Raw genomic sequence first — 10000 nt, forward strand, 5'->3', positions numbered from 1 at the left:
CAGGGAAACTGGATTTCATACCAATAATACTGAAACACAAAATAAAAGTGATATTACAACAACCAATACCACCACTAACATAGATGATTCAGTTATCCATGGAAAAGAACTTCCAATAGAAGAAGAATTAAATAATGATGATAAATCGAACTGGCAAAAAGAAAAGAATTCTAGGAAAGAAAGAACACCACCAAGGGTGGAAAAAAGGTAAATATTGAAAATTACAATCAATCCAGAGAGACTCCAACTACACCAGGAGAACATTTTAAAAAAGATATTAAACTAACCTCATCACAAGTGGAAATACACAATTACCCTCAATCTCAATCAAACAGCCAACATCTGGACAGTAAAGATCACTCTTTACAAGTTCCATCAAATAATACTAAATGAAAATCATACCATTAAACCAAACCAAAATATAACTATCACCCCCCAACCATCCACAAGACCGAAATATCCATTAACAACAACAAAACAAATAACCCCTCAAACCACCAGTCCTTATCACTACAGAAAAGGAACAATAGAATTACAAAACCAGAAATTTCTAAAGCTAGACCAAAAACTTCTGAACCAATAATTAACATTACCAAACATGCTTCATCTTGTGGTGTAATGAATGCTTTTGTAAGTACATATAACCAACTAACTACCAAGACAGAGGACACAGTACGAAATTGTATTGACAATTTTACCAAATTAAGGAGGTGCCCTTTAAACACACCAACATGAGAACGAATTATGTTCTGAATCCTTAAAATACAAAAAGGAAATTATAAAATCAAAAATAGACTTATTAATATTCAACTATGAAAAACAAACAACTGCAGAATCTAATAACCAACATACAAATACAACGATTAAAAAAACCACAAATAAATTCAAATGCATATAAACTACGAGATAAAGTAAAATCAACAATCAATTTACAGAATTTAACACCAATTCCTCCCAATAATGGAATATAAAATCATTCAATGGAATATAAATGGTCTCTTAACCCGACTACGTCTGGGTGAATTACAAAGAATCATACGAGACCACAACCCAATGTGCATATGTCTACAACATATAGGAAGTAACCCTACAAATATCCAACACTATAAAATTGCCTGTTATTCACCAACTGACGGTGGAAAATTAGGCACAGCCATATACGTCATAATAGCATTACATATGAACCGTTGACATACATCTATGCCATATCAAATAACATCAATTAAACTGTATATGCCTGATAAAAGTAAAATTACTATTTTGTAATATTTATAACCAACCAAATTTCAATGCAAATTTCAGTGATTTTTCTGAACTTATTAGCAAAAGTATACAGGAACCACTACTTATAGTAGGAGATTTTAATGCACATAATCCATTATAGGGTATTAATAACCCCACTGACACATCCGGAATCAACATAGAGAATACTATAATGAAAACAACCTGTATTGTCTCCAATGAAAGTGAAGTTCCAACATATTTTTCAAATACACACCTAACCTTTTCTTCAATTGACATTTCATTATGTTCAAATGATGTAGCGGAGAAATTTGAATGGAACGTCTAGACGATTCATACACAAGTGCCACCTTTCCCAATCATTCTGAACTACTTAAGTAATGTCAAAATATTGCCACTTACAAGATATAATATCCAAAAGCTAACTGGATAAATATTTCCTATACACACGAAACATACCACCATTCCACATAATGAAGATCACAATACTACATGTGAATCCTTCTCAAACTTCATAATAAATGCTGCAGATAAAAGTATTCCAAAAACAAAACACATTCCACAAAATCACCTGTTCCCATGGTGGAATCCAAACATTAACAACATTAAGTTAAAATAAAACATATATTGAGTCGCAATCTAAACAGACTCAAAAACTCGCCTTAAATCACTCAACAAAATGCCCTATAGTATAAACATATTAAACAAATAGTTATAACAAACATAACAATTAACCACATTAAACCACTATATAACAATATACAGCCAAATTTAGAAAAACGGTAATAGCTGAAAAAATCGCATCATGGAAGGAATATGTCTCAAACATATCTTCAAACACATCCACAAGGGATGTCTGGCAAAAGATAAGGAAAATCAATGGAAAACATATAAGACCTCCAAGAAGTGCAATACATTTAAATGGAAAAAATATACCATGATACTTATGAAATATCAAACATAATTGGGAAACATTTTGAAAACACTCAGTGCTTACTCCAGCCTAGATACACATTTTCAAAGTATCAGAAAACAAAAGAAAATATAATACTCAATTTTGAAACTCTTGAAGACCTGGAATATTAACTATATTTTTAACATGGATGAACTAGATAATGCCATCAACTCTTGTCATCCCTCTGCACCAGGATATGATAAAATATCATTGAAATGATAGAAAAATTAGCTCCTATAGCTAAATCATATTTATTAAAATTTTTACAATAGTATCTGGCTAAAACGTGTCTTTCCTGATAAATGGAAACATGCCATAATTATTCCAATAAACAAACCAGGAAAGGATGCAAGTAATCCATCCAATTATAGACCGATATCTCTAACAAGTTGCCTATGCAAAATCTTAGAAAAAAATGGTTAATGCACGATTAACGTATGTAATAACCAAGAATCCATTTAACACCACACAATCTGGTTCAATAGCTGGCAGATCAACCCTAGATCCCTTAACACATTTAGAAGATCATATCAAAAAGGCTTTGAACAAAAGAAATTAACAGTAGCTATATTTTTTTGATATAGAAAAACAAAAAGCATACGATACAACATGGAAACATAACATCATGCAAAAACTCCACTCCAAGGGACTAAGAGGCCACTTACCAATATTTATTAAGAACTTCTTAACAAACAGAACTTTTCAAGTAAGAGTAGAAAATTCCTACTCAGTAACCTATAAACTGGAAGAAGGAATCCCTCAAGGTAGTGTCTTGAGCTGTACATTGTTTGCTTTAGCAATCAATGACATTACTATAAAAATTTACCAAGTGGTGTAAAAAAACACAGTTTATATGTGATGACTTTGTCATTTACTATACGAGTAGTAATCTGAGACATGCTCAGAGAGTTTCTCAGTACTGCCATTTCAAATATGTAGTTGGGCAATTCAGTTGGATTTAAATTTTTCAACTGATAAAACAAAAGCAATCGTCTTCTACAAAGACAAAAAGGTGGATGAAGAACCAAACAATCAAACTGCATCTTTATAGCACTGAAATACATTTTGTACAAAAATCAAGTATCTAGGAGTAATATTTGATCAACATTTAAATTGGAAAGAGCACATCAAATACATTAAAGCCAAGGGCATCAAAGCCCTGCCATATTAAAAAAGTTTATCACACACTAATTGGGGAGCAAAGCGAGACATTTTATTAATGATATATAAGGCAACAGTCTTATCCATAATAGATTACTGCTGTCCAATATATTCATCCGCCTCAGAATCTGCATTAAAATCTCTCGATGCAGTGCACCATGAAGGCGTGCGATTGTGCACAGGAGCTTTCCGATCGTCCCCAACAAACTCACTTTTGGTGGAGGCAGGTATTTTGCCCTTAAAACATCACCGTAATTTAATAACAATACAAAGAGGTCTTTCAATGCAAGCGGGATCGTCTCCTGCAACTTACTGCTTCCAAAACTGTAATCAAGTAACAGCAGTTAATAGTACTAGCTCTTTCCCAAAAAAGAGTAGATACATAATGAACATACATAATATGAATCCAATTTTTCACCCCACACAATGGAATTGCCACCACCATGGATTTTAAATAGAGAAAGATATGTACCTCCCTGTCTTACCTACTCAAAAAAAACAAATGACAAGTACGGAAATGTACCGCCAACATGCTTTGGAGCACATTAGAAGAAAAGGCGACAAATTTATGATATATACAGACGGCTCCAAAAATAATGTTGGAGTAGGAGCATCTGCATATTCGAAAAATATGTTAAGTAAAAAAAAGCCTACCTTCAATATCATCAGTATTACTGCTGAAGTCACAGCCATACAGATGGCTCTAGATATGATATCTGAGGCAAAAGCAAGTGTCTCTGTAATTTTCAGTGACTCACGTAGCGCTATAGATGCAATAGGACAGTATAAATCAGGAAACCAAATAGTACAGGAAATTCAAATAAAAATTCATCACTCCTCCAATCAGGAATATCAATGGAATATGTTGGATCCCAGCACACGTGTGGGATAAAAGGAAATGAATATGCAGACTCTGCTGCCAAATTAGCCTGCACTATCCCTCCAACATTTTCATATGCCCAGTGTCAGACTGGGTAAAATCAGTTAAAACATTAATTTACCAGGATTGGAAAGAAGAATGGGGCCTCGGTGCCAACAACAAACAAACTTAAAAATATAAAAACTGAAGTCTATGCATGGAGGACATCCTCACGGAGGAAAGAGCAAAAGAGGCTACGTATAGGACACACAAGATTCTCACATGGTCACTTGATGTCAACACCACATGCTGACCCAGTGAAATGTAACAGATGTCAAACACCCATGACAGTACAGCATTTGCTTGTTGAGTGCAAATTGGACCCAGCAAAGATCTATTTATCTGCGGAGTTCAGAAATGAAAAATATTCTTGCGGAAAGCAGGGATTTTTCAATTAATAAAATCATAAATTTTTTAAATAAGACGGGTTTCTCAAATAAAGTCTAATTTTTTTTTTCTCAGGATTGATCCCTGAGAACCCAGCCCGAGAAGAGTCTACTTGAGACTCAGAGGTCTGGAAAAACTAACACCTATTAATAATAATAACATCAATCTAAATTCCTCTATATTTTTTTTCTCTCTCTCTCTCTCTCTCTCTCTCTCTCTCTCTCTCTCTTGTTTGACAGAAATTTTAACATTTGACAACTATGTATATATGTATATTGTTATATAGATATATATATATATTATATATATATATATATATATAATATATGCACATATATATATAGATTGTCAACTTTTACAATTTCTGTCGAACGAGAGAGAGAGAGAGAGAGAGAGAGAGAGAGAGAAGAGAGAGAGAGAGAAGAGAGGAGAGAGAGAAGAAGGAAGAAGAAAAAATATAGAGGAATTTAGATTGATGCATTACATATATATATATATATATAATATATATATATATATATCATAATATACATACAATATATATATATATATATATATATATATATATATATATATATATATATATATATATATATATATATATATATAATGCATATTCCTCGCCATCTGTTCAATTCTTAATCGTATATTTGAGCAGTGTAAAACAAACTTGGTTTTCCGCATGACATCAGCCACCGCAAATGCCAAGCTGAAATAACTGAAATTCCAGTGACTGACCTACATAACGTAGGAGGACCAATACCAAATTTGGCCACAGCAGACGTGTAAAACTCCTAAAAAAAAAAGGAAGAAAAAAAAAGGTGGTACTGGCCTCTCACAATAAATACTGCCTCAAAATTCATAAATCATCGAGAACTAGGTCACTAATTTAATTTGCTTTTATACTGCCTTCGACAGACACACAGACACACACTCAAATTGTCGACAACAATATATTCAACAGACGAATTCTGGTCCAGATATTTCAGTAAATTCTTCCATGTCCTACCCTTACCAAAGTCTCTCAACCTTCTAAGATTAATAGAGACCATTTTAGTCTCCAGACTCCAGCAATATTCAGGAAAATTAAATTTTTCCAAGGCTGATTGGGCGCTCAATTTCTATAGTAAGAAAAAAAAAACACACGTTAGGAGGATATTCGTTATTTTAACAGCACTTAAAATACTGATTTTACTTTTTCCTTTCCAGACGTAAACAGTAATCATATTTTCTTTTCAGGTTCAAATATCATATTCTTCTTCCATAAGCATGGAAGATCTTTATGTACCCTTACAAATCGTACAAATTTGTTAATTCTATCTTCCACTTTCTATAAGTTTTGATGTCTTGTTAGACTTTTGATGTATTCATGAGCAAATTCTCGTCAAGATTGTGTTAGTAAGTCGTGCACAGCCTGATTAGATGCCCATAATCATCGTCACTACTTCCAAGAACCAGACTCCCGTTGTATGCAAACACTTTTCACCAGTTTGAGCTTAACATAGAAAACGGGAACAGCCTTCTTGATGGCCCTTTGTCCTTAATTCTCGTTTTCTTCCATTCGCGCCACCGCTGGGAGCTTGAGCCCTCCTGGAATGAATGCTGTATCGCGGAATTCTCTTAGGCAAGAGAATCCTCTAATATATGTATATGAATCTAGATTGCCTTTGCAACGGCTCCCCTGGGATATGATAGGAGAGCCACATTAGCCATTGTCAGCTGCGAAGGCTCCGCGGAAAATCTAATGTGGAATCTCGCCTCCTTTCTTTCTTTGCGGCCTTTGTGTTCTTTTCCTCGCCTTTTTCTTCGTCGTTTTCTTTCATAATGAGGTCATCTCCTCCTACGGTTGTAGTTGCAGGGATGACTCTTTTCAACCTTAACTTACGGATGAAGCCAATTATGATGGGGAGATAATGAGAGCGCAACATTAGCATACGAAAGAATTTGGATTCAAGTACGACCTCTTCTAAGTGACTGTGAACAAAAGACTGAAATCATTCTAACCAACATTCCCCAGGTCAGTACGACGGAGAGGACAAGACCAGCCAGCATCACTTGAGCCATCTCATTTAAAGCAACATCACGCCAAGTCAATTGTCATTTTCGCAGCTTTGAATACATTTTCATCATATTGTCGATTAACTCAACAGTCCAACGGTGTGAGAAATATAGGACCTCTGGAACTGAGATGTTCGACAGCGAGGGAAAACATTGACTGCATATTGGTGCTTCTGCTGTTCTTCAGCAAGTCTGGCTGCTCTTGTGGATGTGACGTACCTCTGTTAAAATACAACTTATGAAAATTCAGTCAGAAAATGACTTGGAAAACTAGCCATCACTAAATGAAAGCTCCTTTGAGAAGGCAAACCAACTTCACTGACTAGTTCCATACTACTAAGATTTAATGCTGTTACATAATGCCATAAGACGACTAATCAAATTGATCCCATGAAACCCTAACGCCCTTATGTAGCCCAAAAGTATGTAATATTGGTCTACCTCATCAACCAACTGTGAAAATAACGATGCAACGGAAATCCGAAACAGTTTAGGATATCATGCTTGTTTCTGAAAACCAGAAACGGTGGCTGTTCTAAGAATATTGCAAAAGTGTCATGTTTTATAGCCGTAGTCTTTCATCTTATTTATCTCTTCCATGTTCCATCTCTATCTCTTTCTTTTCTCAGTTTCACCTTCATTCACATATTTATTATGGCACCACTCGACATAGGTGAATCACAAAAGGGCATGCTCATGTTATAATATGTATAACAACAGGCAACATCTGTTCCGTACCAGTGTCCCAGACGAAGCAAAGTTATTATATATTGTGAGGGTCTAGCCTCTGCGACAGGAGCGAACGCTCCAAGATTCGTCGTCTTTCCCTTTTAGCTTACAACGATTTCCAAAGATTGCCGAAGTTGGCATTGCTTTTTCTGGTCTGATGGAATTCTTCTTGTGGTCTTTGTTTCCAAAACGCTTCTGTTTTTGAGTCGTCGTCTCACGCTATAGCTCTTCCATTTTGCGAAATTACAGAAACCGAAGGCTTGGATGATTTAATTTTTTTGTTTTCTTTGGAATAAAAACGAAAGAAAAAAAAACTTCAAGCGGCAATATAGTATGACATGACATGTCTGTCTGTAGTTATCTTTAAAGCATTAGAGGTTCCAGCGTCAGCAGAAGAGAGGCGGGCATCATCCGACGGCCGACCTGTCAGGTCCATCCACCCTCCTTCCTTCCCCCTTATTTGTCTCCCTCCCTCTTCTCCTGCTCATAACTCCTCGGCCTCCTCCCCTCCCCCCCACCATGTCGATATAAGAAAGAAAGTTTCACCCATCAAACTCTGTAAATGGATTCTTCTCGAACTCGAAGAATTTCTTTCACGGCGCCTCCATTTTGGGGGGGAGGGACCGGGCGGCGCTGTTGATTCTTCCTGGGTGGAAATTGTCACTTCTCAATAGAGCTTTTAAGCCACCGACTGCCAACCCTTGGCAACTTCTGCACCCCCCCCACCCCCCACCCCTTCCCAAACCACCACCACCGCTTTTTGTTCTCCACGCCTTCTGCTGCCACCCCTGCTGCCACTGCCACTGCTACTGCTGCCTTTGCTCTCTCTCTCTCTCTCTCTCTCTCTCTCTCTGCTGCCGCTGTTAGTGGTGGAGGCGTTGGTGCCCCTTCTTCTGGTCCTCCTCCCCATGCCCCTATCGGGACTCAGGGATCCTTTCTAGGATCTGGGCCTATGATGGGGCTACGTGCAGGACCCTCCCCTCCTACCCAAAACCCCCAACCCCAAAGGGTCTCGTGGAAACGGTGTCACTTTAGAGACCGGAGGTTGGGGAAAGAAAAGAATGGCGACGAAATCAAAATGATTGCGAGAGACTAAAGAAATTCCTCGGTCATAATGGAGGAGTTTCACTCTCCTCCTACGTCGTTTTACTTACTTTTCACGATTTTCGCTCCCTGTGGACGAAGGACTCCGAATTTCGACGTCAAGTCTCAACTTTCGATGCCAAAAGTGTCTGCATAAATGCGATGTTGATCAGTCGAGTGGACGAAATGTTTGCAGGTTTTGTGGGGAAAGAGGTCATACAATAAATGGAATATTTCGCGTTTATTCACTCATCGTCGGGGATTTAAAAACACTTTATAAGGTCATTATCATTATTTTTCAGAGGACGAAACATATGCATATGGAAGAACCCCACCAGAGGGGCCACTGACTGGAAATTCAAGCTTCAAAAGAATATGGTGTTCAACAGAAATAAGTAAGACGAGATAAAGTGAAATGCAGAAAGAATTGACCCCATCTATTAGTAAAGAAAGAATAAATTGACAAATAGATAAAAATGGATTAAAATGCATTGCACCTTGCTTGAACTTTTGATATTTCAACTGCACGACTTCCTCTAGCTGTTCCTAAGTCCGAAGTTCGAATCCCGGCTCGACCAACGCGGAATCAGAGGAATTTATTTCTGGGGATAGAAATTCATTTCTTGATACAATGTAGTTCGGATCCCACAATAAGCTGTAGGTCCCGTTGCTAGGTGACCAATTGGTTCCTAGCCACGTAAAAATATCTAATCCTTCGGGCCAGCCCTAGGAGAGCTGTTAATCAGTTTAGTGGTCTGGTAAAACTAAAATATACTTAACTTTTAACCAACGGTGAGGAACGAAGGACCTCTGAGGCTGGGAAGTTCGAAAGCAAAGCACATTTGCTGCATATTGGTGCTTCTGCTGTCCAGCGAATCCAGTTGCTCTCGGCACGAAAAGTGGGGGTCAAGGTTCAACTGTGGATGTGAAAGATCTCTGCTGAAATACAACTAATGAAAAACAGACAACATGCCAGACATTGACGGTCTAAGTCATAACTGCCACTATTAAGAAACAGAACCTTACCACCACGAACCGCTCTATCTTAAAGGAGATATATCTCTGGCATGGTAAACGGTAAATCAAAAAAAGAACCACCTGACGTTTGCTGGGTCATGGAGAGAGAGATAATCCAAACTGAAGTACCATAGTTTATGTTAAGAACTATGGAAAGGGCGAATACACAATTTAACAAACATAAAACTGCATGCGAATCTCTTTGCTTGCACTTGCTGTTTCTACACAAATAATTTTAAAAATCTCTCGATTAACATTCACTTTCTTAGACATTTGGCAAATTGTATGGACACCTTTCCAGATCGTAACTGGATTATCCCCAATTATCTCTTTCTTCTAAACTGGCTCTCAATTGTGCCCCGACAATGCGTGAATAAATCGAAAGCACTTGGTACACATCTTCTGACTTAAGATCCTGTGGTATTCACTTAAACTAAATCATGTGCATC

The sequence above is a fragment of the Macrobrachium nipponense genome, chromosome 49 (genome assembly GCF_015104395.2).
Source record: "Macrobrachium nipponense isolate FS-2020 chromosome 49, ASM1510439v2, whole genome shotgun sequence".
Lineage (NCBI taxonomy): Eukaryota > Metazoa > Arthropoda > Malacostraca > Decapoda > Palaemonidae > Macrobrachium > Macrobrachium nipponense.